Raw genomic sequence first — 7,973 nt, 5'->3', positions numbered from 1 at the left:
AGTGTAGCTGCATTACATCTTGTGTATGGTACACAATACAGCCACAGTGCACTGGTGGTGGAGGGAGTGAGTATGTAAGGTAGGTGAACGTTATGCCGTCCTGGATGGTTTGCATCTTCTTGAGTGTTGGTTCAGTATCATTCGGTCAGGCAAGTGTTGAGAATCCCATCACACTCCTGGCTTGCTCCTTGTAAATAGTAGGTAGGCTATGTGATGGGGAGTTACTCATTGCATGGTACCCGTCCTCTGACAGCAGCTTGTCACTGCAGTACTCATTTAACTTGTCCAGCTAGTTTCTGGTCAATGTTAACTGCTGCATCACCCACATTCACGGCAAGGTGTTGGTGCTGACTATTAGGCTGTGGTAATGTCAGTGGAAGTCGAGAGAAGATGGCTGGGTTTTCTCTTGTTGGAGATGGTCAATGAATGGCTCTCTCATGACACAGATGGTCAGGATACAGATCAAAACCTTAAGTTACGAATAAACATATCAAACTTTTAATTAAGACTTGTGTTTTTCAACAATGACATCTATGTCAAAGATGAGCGAAGATGGAAATTCTTCGAATATTGTTTCAGGAGCTGTCTGGGAAATTTATGTCCCACAGTCACAAAAGAATTTGGAATACCACATTATTTTTCCAGAAAGAGTCATACCAAACACACAAAGCAATATATTTAGGAACTGTACTCTCTTGTGGAGATTATAGAAGCTGATTATCATTTCAGTACAAATCACATCCTGCAAGTTACGGCCTCCGGTTGTGGGGTCTCTCCTTTATAAGCATGCACAAGACACGGGGATACTCAGCTGCAAAGCTATTCAGTGCAGACTAGGTTCGAGTGCGCCAAAGTGTTTGGCAGAGAAGGAAGGGAAAACAGCAGCAATCACCCCTGCAGAGATCGTAGGTAACTGACTTGTCCACTCGCTCTCTGATTATTGGAAGGGAGCCAAGTCACCAATGTCAGAGCTGAAAATGAAGCAAAAAGTTCCTCTCAGCTAAACTGACAGGCAGCAGAGGCAATGAGGCTGTTTCAAATATGTCAATTAGAGTAATCGAGTCAGAGAGGTTTATAGGGTGGAAATAGGTCCTTGTCGGGTGGGAGCAAACCTAATCAAGAGAGTTGGGGACGTCAGTAAGTAGTAAAGATTGGTGAACAGCCATTCCCCTGAAATGGGGATGGATAAGTCGGGAAGCAAATGAGATGAATCATGTGAATCTGGGCCTCTGCATTGAAGATATTCTATAATCTACTAATCAGGTTAGATTAGGAGTGATTCGGAGCCATTCAGCCCATCTTGTGGAGCATAGATATTGACAGAAAGCAATTTGACAGTTTCAGTGCTGTAAATGCAATGTTGTTCTAAGTAGCTGAATTTTTATTTAAGAAGTCAACAGTTCTTTCATAACTTTGCAGATATTAAAATGCCTTATTTATGAAGAAGTGCACTACCATTCATCTAATTATTAACAGTGTAATATTGGTAATGCTTATTGTCCTCAGACTGACATCTGTATTCTGACAGCCTATATGTACACTTGTTTTGAGAGAAAATGCCTCAAAGGGTGGAGATTGATGTCGGTTGCATGTCTTAAAGAGATGATTACTGGTGTGTCAAATTAATCCATTACAGGAATGGATACCCACTGCCACATTCAAAGTACAGAAAATAAAATACAACACTTGTAACCACAGTACATTGTTGCAAAATATAATCAGCACTATAATGATTAGCATACAATGTTTGCAGCAGCTGTACTTATTAGAACCACAGAATCCCTCCAGTGCAGAAGAAGTCAATTCGACCCGTCGGGTCTGTACAGACTCTCTGATGGAATATCTTCTAGTCCTCATCCTCTGCCCTTTTCCCTTAACCCCATTAAGAATGTCTAATCTATCTAATCTGCACATCTTTGGACACAAAGGTCAATTAAGCAGCACCAACCCCCATAATCAGACTTTTGAATGGACCTACCACATGTTAAGCTAATCTTTCTCTACACTGTGCTGTTACTCTAAGACTATATTTCCTTTCCCGCCACTATGCACCCGATGAATGGTATACTTTGTCTGTACACCGTGCAAGAAACAACACTTTATATCCCAAAATATTTGACATAAATAAATCAAATCAGATGAAAACTGGAGCAAGGGTTTCGAAGCTTCCCTGTCTCTGTCCCTTCACACTGTTTGACAATCTCTGGGAATTAAATTCTGAGTTGATGCAGTTCAGGGCATTAAACCGATATAATGTGGGATTTCCACTGAGACCATGAAGTTACAAACAGATGAAAACATCGGAGTTCGATCACTGTTGTGGGAGACTTATTTGGGAAATCCTAAAAATAGACCAACTTTGATTGCATTTACTAATTGATGAAAATTCGAAGCTCAATGATTTCGAAATAGAGTTGAATATGTAAAGATCTCAAGTTCCACCTCTAAGTCACATATATGGGAAGATTTGAGCAGGGAAAGGCCAATGAGCCCGTCATGCCTGATCTGTCAATCGGCCCATCAAACCTGGTCCACCAGTAAACTAGATAATGGCTGATCTTCCATCTTACTGCATTACACTCAGATTGCTTGATGTCATTTCGGCCTAGTAATCTATGGACATCTGCTTTGAACATACTCAACCACTGAGCCTTCACAGCCTCGTTGGAGGTCGTGAACACAAAAAAGTCACCACCTTCTTTCCGAAGACTCTCTTCCTCACTCCATTGACAATCGGCATACCTGTTGTTGTGAGACTATGATCCTAGTTCTAACCATCCGCTCTGTACTCCCCTTCCTAAAACCCCGCCACACCGAACACATGCACACCCTCATCTTTATCAAAATCACCTTGGAGGATCATAGTAGGAATACCTACAGTGCAGAAGGGGGCCATTCGGCCCATCGAGTCTGCAAAATCCCACCAGGCTCCTAAGCCCATAGTCCCACATATTTATCCTGCTATTGCCTCTGACACGAAGTGGCCATTTTACACGACCAATCAACTTATCCCGCACATCTTTGGACTGTGGGAGGAAACCGGAGCACCCGGGAGAAACCCATACAGACCCGAGGGGAAAGTACAAACTCTACACATATGGTGGATCAAGCCAGAAATCGAACCCGCATCTCTGGTGCTGTGAGGCAGCAGTGCTAACCACTGTGCTACCCTGCCACCCCTTCACTTCATTGCACCTCACTCTGCTGCCGGCAGTCACAAATTGAATTCTGAAGTTGAGATTTCCTCTCTGGGTGGCAGTAAGGTGGCCCTAGGTGCAGCTGCCCTCTTCGACTGTTGCAATTTGTTAAATAATTCAAGTGGGGAAATTGATTCAATGTATTTTCAAACTGATTCGACAACTTCAGACAATATTGAGAATAATACAGAACCTCAAACTAAACATCACTTCGCACTGTAACAGGCCCATTAATTATTGCCCAATAGAAGGAGAGATTGAGCCATACTTTGAAACTGTTGCAGTCTAACTGGCTGTGAGGCAGGGAGTATCAGGATGCTAATGCGGTGACCATAAGAACAGTGAAATAGGTCCCAATCCATATGGTGTGTCGTTTGGAGATGTATGAAAGGTGATTATTTTCCATGCAGTTTCTGGCTTCTCATTCCAGATGGTAAAGGCGCAGGTTTGGAAAGAGAGATGAAAGTTCTTCCAGTGCACCTTGTACATGTACACACCATGGTGTAACCGTGCACTGGTGAGGACAGGTTGAATGGGTCACTTTTTGTGTTCTGTAGAACTCCTTGGGCATTGGCGGAATCACTTTCATCCGGGCAAATGGAGATTGTTCAATCAGATTCCTGACTTGTGCCTTGCAGATGGTGGACAGTGTCTGAAGAGTCAGACTGTAACCATCAGGTCCATCAGGTCAGCCAGTTAGAATGTAACAGTTTCAAAGTATGGTTCAATCTCTCCTTCTATTGGGCAATGATTAATCGGCCTGTTACAGTGCGAAGTGATGTTTAGTTTGAGGTTCTGTATTATTCTCAATATTGTCTGAAGTTGTCGAATCAGTTTGAAAATACATTGAATCAATTTCCCCACTTGAATTATGTAACAAATTGCAACAGTCGAAGAGGGCAGCTGCACCTAGGGCCACATTACTGCCACCCAGAGGGGAAATCTCAACTTCAGAATTCAATTTGTGACTGCCGGCAGCAGAGTGAGGTGCAATGAAGTGAAGGGGTGGCAGGGTAGCACAGTGGTTAGCACTGCTGCCTCACAGCACCAGAGATCCAGGTTCTTCTCAGTATCTCAGTATACTTCTCAGTATCTCTGGGTACTCAGGGGAGATTTCTGGGCCTAAAAACACTCAGCTGCCTTCAGATGTCACCTTCCTTCCATCAAACTGGGATTATTCGCTGATGACCGCACAGTGCTCAGCACCATTAAGGTCTCTGCAGATACTGAAGAGATTAATGCCTAAATGTAGCAAGACCTGAACAATATCCAGGCTTCAGCCGACAGCTGGTAAGTAAGATTCGGCTGTTATTAGTTCTAGGCAATGACTATTGCGAACAAGAGTTAATCTAAACATCGGCCCTTATATTCAGTGTATTATCATCCCTGAATCCCCCACTAGTAACATACTGGAGTTACCATTGATGAGATTGAGCCATAGAAATACTGTTGCAAAAAGAGCAGGTCTGAGGTTATGTATCTTGCAATGAGTAATCAACCTCTGGAATCCCCAAAGCCTGTCCACCACCTATAGGACACAAATCAGATGTGTGATGGCATACTGTCACAAGGTGAGTGCAGTTTCAGTGACACTGAAGTAATTTGGCCTCATCCAAGACAAAGCAGGTGTTTGATTAATATCACTTCCACGAATATTCACTCTCTCCACCACGGATATGCAGTTTTAGCTGTGTGTAACATCTTCAAGATGCACTGCAGGGATTCACCCAGCCTTCTTAGGCAGCACCTTCCAAACCCATGACCACCACTATCCAGGAAGACACGAGAAACAGATACCTGGGACATCACCAAATGCAGGTTCTCCTCCAAGCCAATTAACATCAAAATTTTGAAATATATCGTGGTTGTTTCATGGACAAATGTCCTGGAACTCCATCCCTAACAGCACTACTGGTGTACCTAGATGTTAGAGACTGCAGCGGTAAGAAGGCAGAACATCACCATCTTCACAAGGGCAAGTATGGTGTCAGAGTGAATAATGCGCACATCCCATAATTGATTTAAATGCCCTCCGGTTTATGCACGTGCCTGTATTTAATGTTTTTTCTCATTCTCCTAGGATTTTCATAAAGAAGGAATATTTGGACCAAAAAGCCTAACTTGTCCTTCTAATGTCAAGTTTCATTCGTACATTTCCTATTCTCTCCCCGGGTCAATTATGAATGGTTTCCTTTTTAACAGTATTGTTCAGAACGTACTTTCTAACTCTTATTTTACTCTGATCCTTTTTGTTCTTTCTTGTACAACCCTTTTTCTCTTTACTGTTTCCTGTATAATTGGAAATGTATATTTGTTCATAGGATGCAGCATGGCTGGTTAGACAATTATTGCCGATTTCTAATTGCCGTCAAATGGATTTATGTGTTCCAGTCAGAAGACAGTTAATTATCAATCTTACTGTTGTGAATCTGGATTCACACACAAACAGATCGTGTAAGGATGACAGATTTCTTCGCCCTCACCAAAAAGACGTTAGTGAACCAAAAGGTTTTTTGTGATAACTGATGATAGTTCAGTATTTACCATTACTTAGACAAGTTTTCAATTCCAGATTTAGTAATGAATTGAATTTTATTTCCACCAGTTGCCGTGGTTGGACTTCAGTAGATATGACCACAGCATTATCAGAGGCAGTTGGATTGCTCGGTCATTGGGTCACTAACTGCTCCCATATTCCCTGTTCTAATATTCTCTGTTCTATATTTATTTCCTGGGCTCTCTCTGTCACTTTACTGGTTAATCTCCTTGTAACCACCTTATTTATCCTTTCTACAAGGACACAAATCCCAGTCCCATTCATGTGCAGACCCTTGAAGGGTGCAGCCCCAGCCTGTCCATTATTTGTGCCTGTGCCTTATCAAATGTGATAAAACTTTCCCAAACCATTCCTTCAGCCACACTTACGCCTGGATAACCTATTCATCGTAAGAAGTCTAAAAACACCAGGTTAAAGTCCAACAGGTTTAGTTGGTAGCAAACACCTTTGTCAGGCGAGTGGGGAGTTCTGATCACAAACAGGGCATATAAAGGCACACACTCAGTTTACAGAATACTGATCCGAATGTGAGTGTTTACAGCTAATCAAGTCTTAAAGGTGCAGAAATTCTGAGTGGAGATAGCATTAAGCACAGGTTAAAGAGATGTGTATTGTCTCCAGACAGGACAGTGAGTGATATTTTGCAAGCCCAGGCAAGTCATGGGAATTACAAATAATGTGACATGAACCCAAGATGAGACGCTATGACAACGGATGAGTGAACACCGCTTGAGTGGCAAGACTGCTCTCTTCCTGTTAGTGAACTCTTCAGCAATCATGGACATTTGGCCTCTGATCTTTGGGTAGGTGGTCTCCAAGGTGGCCTTCACAACACACGACAGTGCAGAGTTGCTGAGCCAGGTTCCACACACATGAGGACGGCCCCAATCGGGATATCCCAGTCCAATGCCGGCATCTCCACATCATACCATATTCATCACTCTGATAATTTTCATGTGACTCGGCTAACAATCGAGACATTATAACTCTTGAGGTCTTGTTTTGATTTAGCTCCTGCTTTGTTGTCCACAGAGAGGATCTTCCTCCTATTCTTTTCTTTTCTCTTGATGTATCACGGTGAAAGGAAGTTCCTTCAGAAAATCCACTTTGTTCTCCAGCCATGATGGAACTTTTCGATACCCAACACTGGTGAGGGAATGCAAGCCTTCCTGCTCCCAATTACAGTTGCTGAATTGAACTGGATTCATGGCTACATTCCTTTGAGGATCTGTATTTGTTTGAGTGTCTTATTACTTTGTGGGACTCTATTAGTTGGAGGGACTATTTTGGCCTGAGGGTCTTTATTCATTTGATGTCCTTTATCAGTTTTAAGGACTGCAGTATTTGAGGGACTGTAGTTGTTTGAGGATCTTAATTTTTTTGTGGATCTTAATTAGTTTGAGGGATTGTATCAGATTGAGGGTCTGTGCTGGCTTGAGGGACTATATGAAGTTGAGTAGATGTCCCTGTTTGAGAGACTGCATTAATTGAAAGATTATCCTGATTTGATAGACCATGTAAGATTATGGAGTTGTATTCTTTGAACTGCTTTCTCAGTTTGAGCTGCTCAGTTAATTTGAAACAATATTGGCTGGAGTTGCTGCCTTCGATTGAAGTCCTGTCTTTGAGTACTGTATTTGTTAAATTCAGAAATCCAATGACTCAATTTCACACTCAAAATTGTGGAATGTTTTTGACTGAATGAGCACACCAGAATAAAGGAAATCAGTGAAACAATATGAATTCTAGATACATGACTGATAGAGTTTGAAAACATGTACAATGTGCATTGAACTTGCAGTGTCCATTTCCTTTCGCAAGTTAATGTTATCAATATTATCTGGATTTTGGGATTTTCCAAGCAGACCTCAGTAATAAATACATTTTGCCAGAACAAAAGCGTGACCCAGCTGTCCAAGATCGTTTTTTTTTCTGCTACTTAAAAACAAATGAAAACAATTTTGTAGAATGTTGTAACCTTATTCTCCCTGTGGAGAATTCACGGGGGTTTAAAATGAAAGGCTCCCAGCATATATCACTCAGAGTTTGACTCAAAAGATAGATCACTTCACAGGAAGGTATGGAAACATTTGAGATGATCAGGAAAATATACTACATGATTCTTGCTGTCATCGGTGTCCCTGGTAAGTGAGTATGATCTTTGAAGTCGTGTTTATCTATCAGTATGAGCTCGTCTCTGGTTTTAAGCAGATTTGGTG

This window comes from Carcharhinus amblyrhynchos, chromosome 9 (assembly GCF_965287045.1).
Source record: "Carcharhinus amblyrhynchos chromosome 9, sCarAmb.v2.hapA, whole genome shotgun sequence".
Lineage (NCBI taxonomy): Eukaryota > Metazoa > Chordata > Chondrichthyes > Carcharhiniformes > Carcharhinidae > Carcharhinus > Carcharhinus amblyrhynchos.
The sequence above is the reverse complement of the archived record's forward strand: the minus strand, read 5'-3'. Positions refer to the sequence as shown.